This window comes from Pleurodeles waltl, chromosome 4_2, assembly GCF_031143425.1.
Source record: "Pleurodeles waltl isolate 20211129_DDA chromosome 4_2, aPleWal1.hap1.20221129, whole genome shotgun sequence".
NCBI lineage: Eukaryota > Metazoa > Chordata > Amphibia > Caudata > Salamandridae > Pleurodeles > Pleurodeles waltl.
In genome coordinates, this window is record NC_090443.1 from 98,587,292 (window position 1) to 98,603,102 (window position 15,811).

The 15,811-nt window shown below is 45.2% G+C and overlaps 1 pseudogene; it reads right to left on the reverse strand.

Annotated features, from left to right (window-relative positions):
• Positions 1–13,802: 13,802 nt before the first annotated feature.
• Positions 13,803–15,499, reverse strand: LOC138293822 (cytoskeleton-associated protein 2-like; annotated as a pseudogene).
• Between the last annotated feature and the right edge of the window lie 312 nt (positions 15,500–15,811).

Below are 15,811 nucleotides of genomic sequence, written 5' to 3' on the forward strand. Positions count from 1 at the left end.
TCTGACCCGTGGTACCAACTTCATGTCAGTGTACATGAAATTTGTGTGGGAAAAGTGTGGGGTAACCTACAAGTTCTTCACACCCTATCATCCCCAAACCAATGGGCTTGTTGAAAGATTCAGTAATAGCCACAAAGGCATGATCTTAGGCCTGTCAGATCCCTTGAAGCAGAAGTGGGACGTCCTCTTGCAAAGCCTGTTGTTTGCTTACAAGGAGATACTGCAGAAGGGGGTTGGATTCAACCCCTTTGAACTTCTGTACGGTCACCCTATTAGAGGACCTCTCAGCCTGGTAAAGGAGGGTTGGATGCAAGCTTCTAAGAAAGCCCCTCAGGATGGCGTCGGCTATATGCTGGCTCGCTGCTCCCAGATGAAGTGCTTCTGGAAGGCGAAGGATAATCTAGAAGCCAGCCAAGAGGTCAAGAAGCTCTGGTAAGATCAGAAGGCCACTCTATTTGAGTTTCATTCTGTCCAAACAGTGTGGGTGATGGAGCCTTTGGAGCCCAGGGCCTTACAAGACTTAAGGTCTGGACCCTATGAGGTGAAGGAGTGCAAGGGAGATGTCAGCTACCTGGAGATGGGACCTGGAAACTCCCATGAACCCTTTGCGGGTCCTGCATGGCAATTGCCTCTAACCCCACTTTAAGAGGTCCTAGTTTACCATGCTACTGGTCACAGATGATGGAGTAGAAAAGGAGAGTGAACCTCTACTGACCTCCATTCTTCCAAAAAGCAGGATGGATCAGTGGAGGGTGTAAAGATCTCCCTTACCCTGACTCTAGAGCAACAGAGAGACTGTTACCAAGTGTTGGAACAGCTTGCCTCACTTTTCTCCCAACCCAACTTCCAGAGCTCACTACATGGTATACCCATGATATTGACAGTGGTTACAATATTGTTGTGAAGAATAAGATCTACGGTCTATGTGATAAGGTGGGAGACAGCATAAAAGAGGAAGTCTCTGAAATGTTGGAACTAGGGGTAATTGAGCCCAAAGCAGCCTTTGGTTCAGCCCAGTGGTGGTCCCTAAGGCTGCCCCCCCAGGTACCACCTCTGATCTCCAGTTCGGATTACTGGTGGCTTAATGCACTCACTAAGACTGATGCTCACCCTCATCACCCAAGTTGATTAGCTCATTGATTGATTAGGAGCTGCCAAGTTTCTCAGCATGTTTAATCAGACGTCTGGTATGTGACAAATTGCCTTAACTGAGGAGGCCAAAGAGAGGTCTGGGTTCTCTACTTCAGAAGACCACTTCAAGTTTCGGGTAATGCCCTTCAGGTTGAAGAATCCCTGCTAACTTCTAGAGGTTAGTCAACCAGTTCTTGGCTGGGTGGGGGAACTTCAGTGCTGTCTACCTAGACAACATTGCGGTATTCAGTTCCAGCTGAGAGGACCACTTTTGCCACCTCAGAAAAGTGCTTTAGGCTCTGCAGAATACATACAAGCGTGGTTATCAAGGCCAGTATGTGCAGGGTACAGCTCCTGCAGGCCATAACCCAAACCATTCTGGTTTGAGAAAACCCACCTAAGACCTAGACAGTAGAGAGAGCCTTCCTGGGCCTAACCAGGTACTACTTGAGATTTGTCAAGCAGCATAACACCATTGTTGCTCCCTTGACAGAGCTGACTTCTAAGAAGCAACCCAGGAAGGTGATCTGGGCAGAGGAATGCCAGAATGCTTTTGACAACCTGAAGAAAGCTTTGTGAATGCCACCTGTGTGCTCAAAGCTCCTGATTTCTCCCAAGAGTACATAGTGCAGACAGTTGGCTCAGAGCATGGCATGGGTGCCATGCTCTCACAGCTAAATAAACAAGGCCTAGATCAACTAGCAGTCTTCATCAGCAGGAAGTTAATTCCCAGGGAACGTAGGTGGAGTGCAGAAGTGGAGACCATGCCTGTTTGGGGCTTACGTAGGGGTCAAGACAGACCACAGATCTCTCAGATGGCTAATGCAGATAAGTGGTGAGAATGCCAAACTGTTCAGGAATGGACTTTACGGTGGAACATCACCCTGGAACTGACCACACCAGTGCTGATGGGCTCTTTGGGGTTCTTCTGCCTTAGAGACAAGAACTCCCATAAGGGTGGGTAGTTCTCTTTGTTTTCAGATGGGGGGCCACATGTTGGACCTCACATCCTTGATGTGGTTTTCCTCGAACTGCTTGCCTTCTATCCTACTATTTGTTTGCTGACTTAGGGGCATATTTATACTCCGTTAGCGCCGATTGTGGGTCAAAAATTTTTACGCACAATCAGCGCAAACGTTGCCCCATATTTAAACTCTGACGCCCAAGCCCGCGGACGACAAAATTACGCCGTGTGCGTAATTTCTTGGATGCGGCAACCCGCCCTGCGTTAATGATATGAAGGGTAGGCGTTCCCGTCCAAAAAACGACGCAAACGGCCGTGCGTCGTATTTATGCTTCCGGGCAAAAATTACTCTCGGCCGGGAGGCGGAGCAAAAAAATGACGCACAGCCCGATGTGCGTCAAAATTTAACGCCTGGGTCAGGGCAGCCGTTAAAATGGGGCAAACACACCTGTATTTAATCAGAACACAGAGAACAAACAGCAGAGCAGCAGAGCAGCAACAGGGAGACATGGAGGTGATTTTTATCCAGCGTGCACAGAGACGCAGAGCCCAGCAGCAACAACAGCAGCTACAACAACACCAGCAGGGACCCCAAAGGCAGCGCAGAAGGCAGGAGAGGATATTCCGCCCAAGAACAACCCTGCATGGCCTCAGGGAACACAACATCATACAGAGGTACCGGTTGAACTGACAGGCCATTCAGCAGCTGCTGCGCAACATTGAACCGCTGTTGGCCCCCACTTTAGTGACACCCCGCACCATCCCAACAGAAACAAAGCTGCTTGCCGTACTTCACCTACTGGCAAGTGGCTCATTTCAAACAACTGGTGCCCTGGTTGGCGGAATATCACAACCATCATTCTCCGCATTTCTGCCAAAAGTACTGGATGCCATCATTCGCCTGACACCCCTCCACAACTGCTTCCCTAACATACTGCAGAAGCAGCAGGAAACTAAACAGGGGTTCTACGCAATCAGTGGCTTCCCACACGTCCTTGGTGCAATCGACTGCACACACGTACGCCTTGTGCCACCTGCTGCAACAGAACACCTCTACCGCAACAGGAAGCACACACATTCAATCAACGTGTAGGCCGTAGTCGATCACCAGGGATTGATCACCAACATCGTGGCAAAATATCCTGGGAGTGTCCATGACTCATTCATCTTCCGTCACAGCACCATCAACCAACACTTCCAGGATGGACGGTATGGCAATGGACTACTTGTTGGTAAGTACAGAAACCTACTTATATACACACTGCACAGCAACCCTCGAGGACACACAACACATACACCACAACAGCAACATCTAGACAGGAACACACTGAGGTCCTGACATCACTAGCCATGTTTCTTAACTCACCATTGAACCTGTCACACATTGGAATTTACCGTACAGCCTAATGTGAAGACATTAATGAGTGTGGGTGCCAAAATGTCACCTTGCAAATTTTAAGTGTCACAATGACCTTTACATTAATACATTGCATAAGTTTCAAGGTATGTGATGTACAGGGTACTTTGATATGAACGTGTTAACAACACTTCCAAATTTAAATGTGCATGGAACTATCATCTCACCCTCAGTAAAGACACACGGACACCTGTATCACAAGTCACAATGCTAGGGAGGGCACACTGTACTGAAAATCCCAAAACATACTGCTGACAAACGGTTAGCAGACAATCACTTGCTCAGCCAAGGAAACAACACAATGCAGATGGTATAGCCTACAAGTATAGGATGCCTAACTACTGCCATTAAAGGTCTTTTCAATAGTGCCAGCTACATCTACATGATCCCATTCTGTGTTTTTCTTTCAGCTGATCAGGGGTATGGCATCCAGCCATGGCTAATGACACCATTTCGGAACCCAAGTACTGCTGCAGAGCGGGCATACAACGACGCCCATAAGAGGACACGCAGCATTGTTGAGCAGACCTTTGGGATCCTCAAGTCAATGTTCCGCTGCCTTGACATCACTGGCGGTAGCCTACTATATTCCCCCGAGATGGTCTGTAGGATCATACTCACATGTGCAATATTGCACAACATTTGTGTAAAAAAGAACATTCCCCTCCTCGAACCAGACCCATACATGCCTGAAGACGAAGAAGAGGAGGATGCTGGCCTGCAACAGGAGGGGGAACAACCAAACACGGCTGCTGGAGTGCATAGGCGCCAACACATTGTAAATAATTTCTTTTCATAATTATCACCCTCACCACTTAATGCACTATTGTAAATAAACACTGATAACAAACACCACATCATGGTTTGGCCTATTCATTTCTGCCCACCTTTAGCTTGAAATATCTGAAGAAGAATGTCGTCTCATTGAGCAATAATGATATAACAACCATGACACAAAAAAATACACCACAAATGTAATGGCCACCATACAATGGTCAAATACACACACAATGTAAATGACAGACATCCTGTACAGTTCACCTTTGAAGGGCAATAGCTGAGGACCACACATATGACTCACATACATGTAGTAAACATGGATCATCGCAGCAGATGGCACACAACTAAAACACCATCACTCAACTAGGGGGAAACAGGCCTCATACATTAGGCAGTTCACATGCTAATGCTTCAGGAACAGGAATGTAGTACTAGACTCTTGCCAACAGTAATTCCAACTACTGAATATCATTGCAATGACTATCTGTCACTAGAGTTACACATTAGCAGAACATACACAGCACAAGTGCTACACCTATGACAAGCATCCAGCACATCACATCCCATCTACATGTCAGCCCTTTTCTAAATACATTACACACACTGGCAGCTGCTCACACCCCACCTGTCTGAAGAGGTCCCTGGAATGCCGATTTGTGTACACTGAGATTCCCTCATCTACACACACACACTCACAAGAGTCATCCAGTGTGCCACACCCTTTCCTATGCCTACCATTGTCATAGTACCATCTCACTGCATGGAACTCAGCTCATATAATACACTGGCTTAGAGTTTATAAAGCCTGGAATCACCTGTAGATTGATTCTTCTGTGAAAGGTACTGTAGGCTATTTATCAGCAAATCCCATCTGACAGGACTAGTGAGCCACTGATGGAGGCCACACCAGTGATCCCCTCCATGCACACCACCCAAATGTACATGCCCCGTCCCTGCTGATGCCTCCTACTGCATACATGTTTGAATTTCAGCTATGACATCATTAAGCTTTGACACTAATGTTGCCGTAGAAAACTTAATCAGGGTTCATGTGTCACCTTCAAAACAACACAGGACATCCACAGTGTGACATCTCAACTGTCTACTGCTTCCTCTGACCAGTCCTAGTCAGAACACTTGATCATGTAATTACTAAAAGAACTTGCTCCTGATTGACCCAGCATCCTGTCAGCCTGACTGGCACCTGTCCGTGGGTCACTCTACGGATACCTGGGGTCCACCTATGGACCACAGGTGCTGTCCAAAACCTCTTGTACCTCAGACACTAATTTGTCATTAGCCTCATCAATGTATACTCAAATACATAGTATTGCATCATCTGACTGTTATTTGCATCCGATTTGTGACAGTGCCCTTGAATAGCCAAATCTTGGCCCTTCCGTTGTCTGGCCCTCATTAATGCCTAAACTACAAAGTGTGACAGTGGACCAGGACCATAGTGTATGATGGTGTAAATGGCCTCCATCAAAACCAGCAACCTCAGATAATGTCCATGAAAAGTCAACACATATGAGGACCCTGACTGTTCAAACGCTGAGTAACATTGTTCAAATGATAAAGATGAGTTGTGTGTGTTGAATACCAGCCATTTACTTCTGCACAGAGGCTATGATGTTTCCTGATACATTACCATCCACAGAGGCCAACTGGAGTACAAATGTTGCAATGACACATGCCAGATCCAGACACCTGAGACATTCTCTCACTCAGCACACCAAGGTTGCCCAGTTGAAAGTCTCATTACACGTTTTCAGTGACAGGGTGGGACCATCCATGTGTAGGTGACCATGTTCTCAATGGCTTCTCTCAAATTTTGCTACAAACAATACCCAATAGAAACAAGATTAGCTGCCACTAACTCATGAGGAAACCTGGAAGTTACAGTGACAACATACACCCTGACAGTTGATACTGGATCAATATTGGACCACACACATGTACATGTACCATTCAATCAACAAAATATTTGCAAGCAGCCGATCACAGTAGTGTCCCAGTTGTAACCTAGCAGGAAGAATGAAACATGCCACTAAACCAGGTAATGCATAAAGGGCCACATACATCAACAACCTATTTGCTATCATGAGATGAGGAACGTTGAGATTTTGCAAAATATATCAATGCAAAATGGTATGTCAGATTTCTCCAAAGAATCAATAGGGCAAACGTAAAATGGGCAAATGGGATTACAGAATGGCAAACAGTGAATCATACCCTATTAGCTTCCATGAGCCTGCTGCTGAAGGTTTAGCATCACTGAATTTGGGAAACCCTTGGATAAATTTGCAAGTCTGGAAGAGCAAACCCTAGGGTGCTGGGGGCCTAAGTCCACCTCTACTGCCCCCCAAATATACATTATTTATGCACATGTGAAGCACACACATGCATAAGGCGCATGTGTGCCCTACATGTCAAAAGTAAAACACATTTAAGATACATTAACTCGTAATTAGGACATGGTTACCCCCTTAAAAAGTGTAGGCGACAATTGCACTACCTATTTGGCCTTTATATAATTTTGATTACCGTGATAAATGTGGACACATTTTTGCTAAGGAATACATCCTGGTATCCCATTCATATTTTGAAAATAGCCATCAGCAATTACCCACATATGTGTACAATTATGAGTAATATCCATTCTGACCAATCATTACTATTGCACTGTGAATACCTTCTATACATCCTATAAGGGACATTTGCCATAGCTAACCCCAAATGTGTATCACTTAGCACCGTTTGACCATGACAAAATTCATTTCTCAAATTGACAAATGAAAGACATATTTGTCATAATGCGTCATATTTCCACGCATACAGCTTGTGCGTCATAATTTTTGACGCACAGGAGTGCAGATAATGCAGAGTCAAAAAATATTTTCAAAAATAGATATAATATCCTGCATAACATGGCCTCCATTTTTTCCATAATGCGTCATATTTCCACGCATACAGCTTGTGCGTCATAATTTTTGACGCACAGGATTGCAGATAATGCAGAGTAAAAAATATTTTTCATATTTAGATATCATATTTTCCTGCGGCTTAATTTTCAACTCTAGAACTGTAAAATAAGCCTCAAACAAATATAATAGACCAATGAAGATTTTTTTTTTGACTCTGCATTATTTGCACTCCTATGCGTCACAAAATATGACGCACAAGCTGTATGCGTAAAAAAATGACGCATAGCGGGGAAAAAAACGGCGGCCATTTTATGCAGGATGTGATGTAATAGGATATCCTGTTTACAGAATTTGTACAGTGGGTGTACTTTCACTTTCACTTTGCAGTCTCAGATTATTCTAGACTGTGTGGCTGTGTGCAAAGTGTTGTCCTGTGTATTAGTGCTTTTGTGTCCAGTGTACCATCTCAATTGTGCTTTTGTCATCATTGTCTTGTTGTTGAATACTGTCTGAGTCTGTGTTGTATTATTTTGTCAAGTCCAGTGTTTTATTTATTGTCTGTGGGAGTCTGTTGTGGGTACTGTAATATAGGGGTTAGTTGGGCTCTTCTTCTTAAGTTTTCTTTGTATTTCACCACTCTACTTTTCCCCATTTCCCCCTTTTCCTTTTTCTACAACTTTTTCCCCTTTGTCAGTGCTGACATGTCTGGTAGGCCACGGCTTTCCAGGATGGGTGAGGAGGAATTGGGGGGATTTATATGGCTTGTTTGCCATTTCCTCCCACACATGCTGGAGGCTGGGGGTAGGGTGATACAGGGGTATCACACGGAGGCCCGTAAAGTCTGGTGGGGGAAGGTGCGCCATCACTTGGTCCGTGTATATGGTAGCCTAAGGAATGACCATCAGCTGAAGCACCGCTGGGCTGATCTAATATCCAGGGAGCAAGATCTGCTGGACCACCTGGGAATCAGGATTGGTGGCCATGTTGGTGAGTACAGATCAATTACATGTGCACATTTTAAAGCTGTGTGGCGACATGTGATGATTGTTACCCAATCTGCCAGTTAAGTAGCTGACTGTGTGTAATGCTAGGGAAACCTACTGGGTAATTGATGCACAATGTGAAGGAAGACAAATGCTAGCAGTCAGGTAGCTCATGTTTTCTACACATACCGGTTGCCTGTAGCAGTATGTAATGTAGTGCTGCCTTTGTGTCAGACAAGCGACACATTAATGACGCAATTAGGACTCTACAGGTCACAATAGCCAGTGAAAAATGGATGTTGAAACATCATACCTACATATGTAGACGCCATGGCTAGACTGACATTTGTAAACCCTACATGATGCTATAAATGAGTGCTGCCTTCACGTCAATTGAAGATAGCAATGTTGTCCACACATATGTCACATGTGTGTCTGGTTGGTGTGTATGGAAACTGACCACATAGGCTGTTTGAGTTTGAGAGGTCATGCAGTCCTCAAGTAACCAGCTTTTGGATGTCTCTCTTGGATGCACATGATGAGATGAATGCACCCCTATATTGTTGGTGCATACTAATGGAGGTGCATCTTTGCCACCACATGACTGTTCAGGCCACTGCATGTGTGTAGTAGGGTGTGTAACTGTAGCAGGAGACTCATCCAATGTAAATGTTGCTCATGAATAATTCCATGCAGTATGAGCATGTGTGAAAGGGTTTCATTACTCATGTCATATTCTCACATTGTCTTTGTAAGTGCAATTGTTTGTCAGTGCACGGATTCTGAGTATATTCTTCCTTCCATGCTTTACAGGTGGACCTGCACTGTACACAGTGGGAGAGGTGGCTCATTTTGAGGACCCCGACACCTAGAGTGAGTGTTGCATGTGTGCTATTTTTAATGTTTGCTGGTGATGCATGATGGACTACTGTGTGTTCAACAGAATTCAAGGTTTGATGCGCTGCCCATTCATTAGTATTGTTCCATTAGTGGGTTTTCAGTTATCACTTCATTTTGAGTTGACCTATGCTTATCCATTTCTCAGATTTTGGGTCTGTAGGCCATTCCAGTAGGGCCCGCTATGGGGAATGGGGTGAGTCATGTGGAATACACTGGTTAATGTAAGAGTTGCTCGGGGACTTGTCTCGGACTGAGTCTGCATTTCAGACTGACATTCTCCCAGATAGCAAATGGCTTGTCTGAAATCTGCTGCTTCCCTAGTTAACGATGGACTGAGTACACTGTAGGTTGGATCTTCCGGGGGCATGTACTTCCACAAGTTGTACTAGAAGTGTGTGGGACTAGAGTGCAATGGCCTAGGTGTAAATTCTGCTCATGATCATGGGTGTTCTTGCTCCTCTGTGTCGGTAGAAAAATATGCCTCACTGGTAGTATGTGATGTTGGCCTAAGTCAGTACATTTTGACATGTGTGGACCTTGGATAGGACAAGGTTTAGCTGACTCCGATTTGTTGCTAGCCCTTCACTGGTGTTGTGTGTGTGGAGGCAAAAACTTGTTGAGCTTTCTATACACTCCTGGGTGTGCATTGATTATGGGATTGTTGGATTTTCTACCCACCCCCCCCCTCAAAGACTGTCATGTGTTTGGGAGTAGGGTACCTAGGACTGTAGCAACCAGTATGTTACACAAACTTGTGACCATTTGAAACTTTGTCTTGAACCTAGTGTACACACTCGGTTATGGCACATGAGTTCTATACTAGCAAATCCAATTACAAATCGCAGATATTGAGGGTTGTGATTGTTATCACATACACTGACATATGTAGTTAAGGCAATAGGCGGAGGAGGTGCAGCCATAATGTCAGCTGCATTACTAATTATTTTGATGAGAAGTTTAGGCTGATGTCACCCATCATGTATAGACATGTATATGCTAGGTGTGAGATGCCCTATGTATGCAGGCTTCCCATGTACTTCCTCTGAGACTTTCAATGATCTATGTGGTGATATGAGCTGTTACAACTACAGTAAAAGTAATTTCAAATTGACCCATTGTGCTATTCCACCCAATGCATTTCCTATGGTAAATAGTTGCCCTTTCTCTTCACAGCTGCACACATGAGTGCTGCACAGAGGCATGATTTTGAGAGGTGGGCCATGAGATACCGGCACATCCTGCAGGTGCAGTCGGGGTTCCGACGGATGGCCCGAAAATACCAGGCAGATCGGGCCTCCGGAGCATGGTGGGCCTCACCACAGGGTGGGCCAACGTTGCCCACTACAGCCACCACCACCACCACAACCACCAGTTCTCCCCAAGTGGCCCCAGCAACGGCGGGGACAGTTGTCCCTGCCTCTGCAGCACGACCTGGACCCAGCAATATCAGAGCTGCAGGACAGTCCAGTGGGCTACAAACAACTCCCACACAGAGCACCTCTGCCAGCACACAGACAGCAGCAGCACCTCCAATTGACCCTGCGGCATTCCAGGCTTTAGACCGCGAAATGGACAAGTTCATTCGGAAGGTGGACAAGCTGAGCCAGGATGTGGCATACATAAAGAAGCGGGTCAGGTCCATCAGGCGGACCCTACGGAGGGCCAACCTCTAGGACTTATATGGTCTATTTTAATTTATCCCTCCCCTCTCTCCTCTTTCCTTTTTATCATGATAGGTGGGTTTTGGGGATTAGTGTTAGGTTAGTATAGGTTGTTAGCTTAGTTAGTGTTAGGGAGGAGGGTGGGGGGTCCTTATTCTTTCTATTTTTCATTTTTGAGTGTGTGGGTGGGTGGGGGTCAATGTTGGGATTCCTGTCTGTTTGGAAAAAGAAAGATTTTTTTTTAAAAAAATACAAAAAAATATATGATTGTTTAGGATAGTATAGTATGTGTGTAGGTTAGTATGTGTTGTCCTGCATGTGTCCGGTCTCATACTGGTGGGTGGGGGGGTTGATGTTTAGATCGATTCGTTATATGTGTAGAGTAAGTTTAGCTTAGTTAGTTAGGGACAGTTGTGGGTTAGGAGTAGTCAGATTAGATTAGTGTAGGTATGACTTTTCCCTTAGTTGCCTCTGGTGTGAATACTTATGAATAAATATATAGTTAACCCTTTGCATTATGTGTTAACTGCTACTTGATCATGGCCTTGCCATCAGTGTAGGTGATTGTTGTTCTATGACATTTGTGGCCTTTGCTACACACCGAAGAAGAAAGAGGTTTAAAATGGCAGCTACCCCTGTGCTAACTTGGTAAGTATCCACCATTTGATAGAACCACCATTTGGAGTTTACATGGCTCACAAAAGATTTGTGTTGATGAGTATGTTTTCTACATCACAAAGTGTGCTTTCAGACTTGGTATTGTGGGGAATTTATTAGGTCGGACTGCAGTGTGATGTTCAGGGACATCTTTGTAGATGAGGTGTTGTTAACACTCTTGTCTTCTTGTCTTCATTACTGACATAGATCATGTGTGCAACAATTCTGCATGACTTCCCTTCTTGGAAGTATACTCAGAAAGGGTGATTGATGCTGTGTTTAGTTGTGTTTGCTTAGATTAGACTGCATAATTTAATGTTTTAGTATTGCATGGTGCCCACATTTAGCAGCCACCATTAGTTGGCTTTGATTGCTATTAATGGAGCATTATTCTGTCCGACACAGCATGATTGTGTGTGGTTTCTCCCTTCATCAGTTATTCTCCTCAGGATGGTCAGGCTATGATGCAATCCTGGCCACTGCACAGATGTATCAGACTACATGATGTAAGGACAATTGTATTGACAAGCTACATGGTTGTCACACAGGCACTTTTGAGTTATCTACTGCACAGTTGATGTGTCAAATTACACAGAGACATATTAGGTGTGCAAGTGCTATTTATTGATAGGTGCTGTAGTGCAAAATGTACATTGTCCATGTTTGCTGAGTCCGTTCTAGTGCATTCTTACATGGTGATCCTACAGAAGGGGTGTGGATGATGCTCCTGACATGCTGGGGTGATGTTACAGACAGTGCAGAGGGACAGGATTTGCCGATTAGTAGGAGAGAGACATTCACTGGCAATGCTGACAAGTCATACATGTTTAGCAGAACAGTCATTGAGTATAGTTGTAGTGAGACTGGCAATTGACAAAACGTAGGACCTTGGTCAAAGTAGGCCATGGTGCAGGGACTAGTGCTTCCGGGTACTCTTCCATGTGAATGTGATCTGTTCCATGTCTTCTTCTTCTGATGTGTGTGTTGCCTGCTTTGTCCTTGTTGTTGTTGGTTGTGAAGGGGCAACACACACCTCAGTGTTAGAAGACGTGGAGTCAGACATCCCAGTGGCTGCTCCCTGTGAAGGTCTTAAGGGCAGTACTGCAGCAAGGAGGGCCTGGTAGTTTTTGAGAATAGCAGCTACATCACGATGGTAGGCAGCCAGGTCGGCCCTGAGGGAGTCATGATTGCATTCGTGCATGCAGTGGAAAGTTTGGGGTGCGAGGTGTTGTGGCAACTCCCTCCTCCATGTGGTCCAGGGCCTCCTGGTGTGCTGGACTCCCCCCTCCAGTCTGCAGTGCTGCCTTCCTGTTCCTGCCCATTTTTTCCTTTGTCCTACGTTTGCAGTCATGCCAGCGTTTCTTACACTCTGTGACTGTCCTGCGTACTTCAGCCACACTGTTGATCTTGTCAACAATTTGTTGCCATATGGCCTCTCTCCTACTGATTGGCAACTTAGAGGTGATAAACAGTTGGTGCTGGTGTTCCATCACCTCTTTAACCAGGATTTCCTGCTCCTCTGCACTGAAGCGACACTTTCTTTTTTTTTCTATATATGTCCTGGTTCTTATATGGATCATCCTGGCTGGTTCCTGGTCTGCTGTCATCTTCCTGGGGTCTGTAGTGGCATCTGGGATCCATTTTGGCTCTCCTCTGCTGAAAGGGCAGTGTTTGCGGGTATTTTTGACGCTATTGCGTAAAAAAAAACAGCGCTTTCCGGGTTGCGCTGTCGTAAATCGATCCAGTCATTTACGTCGCGTTAACGTCGTTTTCCTTTACGACTTGACGCCGCGATGTGCGTAAAAAAAAATTACTCCCACCTGTTGATTGCGCTGCCGTTCGTCAAAGTATAAATTTGACGCCCGCACGGCGCATCGAAATTGCGTTACCCGGCGGTAACATTTTTGACGCAAAACTGCGGCAGCGCAGCTTTGCGTCAAAAAGTATAAATATGGCCCTTAATCTTTACTGGCCTTAGGACTCTGTTCACTTTACCACTACTAACCAGTGCTAACGTGCTTGTGCTCTCTTCCTAAAGCATGGTAACATTTTTTTTTGTTTGAGTCAAATGTAAATTATATTTGCACATAGAATTTGTTTTCAGTCAACAAGCTCCCAGCAAACAAGCAATATTGATAGTTTTCTTTTGCTGAAGACAAGCACATTATTGCTAACTTAGCCACAACTAGCTGAGCAAAACAATAAAGCGAGTCTAAATAGCAGTACAGTAGGCACAAGAGAGTACTGGTTGCCATTTCTAGCTCCCATTAAATTCAAACTCTGATGCTTGACTTACTAGTTCATGGGAGGGAGTGCCAATCATCCTGTGCTAGATGCCGCGAGCAATGTATGGTGAACACTTGAATTCCCTGTGAGCAATAGCTATAATGCTCTAATTTTGGAGTCCACTTCCTTAGGGAGGGCTTTTGTTTGCCAATACACAAAACAGCTCTCATCAGCAGCCAGAAGGTCACTTAGGGAGGCAACCATTGTGTCATGTTCCATCAGAGTCTCTAGATAGCGGGAAACAAATTGCTCTTTATGCAAAGAAGGACGCACAGGGGTGAGCACCTTCCAAACTGCGGCCTCAGGTTCCTTCAATCTGGTAAGTGGGGCAATCTGGAACTTCAAAGCCAACCCATTGTCTTGTTAAGATGTTGGGATAACACTGGTCAACTGTTTTGCAGTTTTGTGGCAGGGCTGGTGCTTATGCCTTACAAGAGTCTGACTCAGTTGCAGCAGTAAGCGCCTCGTCCAGCAGAAGGTCAAAGGTAACTTTGGATTTCTCGTTGGTGTTTTTCATGATATCAAAGATAGCTTCTCCAAGCTCTTCAATTGGCACTGCTCCACAACTACTCGCTCATACAAGCCAATGACATCAAAAGTGCCACTGCACTCAAATAGCTTGGCCTTACACATCAAGTATCTGGCAAACATTTCAGCTTAGGGTGTTTTTGAGAGCGTGTCCTAAACCATCTCAGAAGGTAACCGGTCAATGAGCCGCAAGCAGTCAGAGTCATGTTAATCTTTACTGCTAGGGAATTAAGGTAATCTTCCTCCTCGATGCAAGTCCAACAAGATAGCCTGACCTTTGCTTTAGCAGGTTTCTTTGGCAGCAGTGTCACTGGTGGCCTTTTATATGATTTCCCTTTGGAATTCATCCATTTCTGCAGCCCGCTACTGCTGAAAATCCTTGCTACCTTGACTTTGTTTCATTTCAGTCATTGCCTTTCTGGGAGGCATAGAGGCTGACCACGGGGTTTCGAGTGATAAGCAAAGGTCCCCTGCATTCTGATCTGCCATAGGCTGAGGTAGTCTTATTTGTGCAGTGTGGACACTACATTTTCTGTTTTGGCCTTGAGGTTGGCGCAAATAGAAGTGTTATTCTTTATGACACATGCTGCTGCAGTCGGCTTTGCTGAGATTTTGGTATTCTTGGTCCTTTCAGTCCTTATTCTGCTCCAATTTGTGTCCAGTGATGAACATCCTTTTCTGGCAGCACACATAATGGACTTTACCGTAGCTACCTTCCTCTCTGACTGTAATTTCTCACATGACTGAGTTCTGCAAACTGCTGCTCTGCCAGGGCCTTCCTTGGTGGAGACGCAGTGGGGATTTGAGGCTTCCACGCATGCCTTGGGGAAATGCTTCCATGGAAATATGACGACTGCTGGATTTTCTCTTCTGTGCAACATGCCCCATTTCTGCTTGTGCTCCTTGCTGCACTGCTCCGTAGTGTTGTACGGCTGACCGCAGTTTTCTTATGTCTTGTGTAATAGGTGCAGGGGCCACTGCAGACACCCCTCTGACCTGTTCATGATTAGTTTTGATTTCAGTAGAGAATCTCTGATAATAGCTTCATTGTTGGAAACTCCCAGTTCTGTAGATCCAATTTTTGGCTTTTCTGAAGTGATATGGAGATTCTCCTTCTGGTGCGCATTCACTCCTGCAGGCGGATGATTTAATGCATCTCTTAGGTAGTGCTTTGGCGGTTTCAGCTTCCCTTTAGCTGCTAGGTACTCAAGGAGCCTCTGGTGCCGCTCTTCCACTGCACTCTCCCACGCCCCAGTTGTCTTCATGCTGACACTCGGGCATTCGAACGGTTAGCAGCAGTTGGCTTTCTCAGGCTGATGGACTTGGTTGTCCCATAAATTATTAGATGAAGACGAAAACATGGTAACATTGTCTTACACCCAAATGGCACATTTAATTTATGTATAAATCCCTAGTAAAGTGGGATTACGTTTACCCAGGGCCTATAAATTAAATGATACTAGTGAGCCTGCAGCACTGATTGTGCCACCCACTTAAGTAGCCTTTCAAACTTGTCTCGTGCCTGCCATTGCAGCCTGTGTGTGCAGTTTTAAACTGCCATTTCAAATTTTAAACAA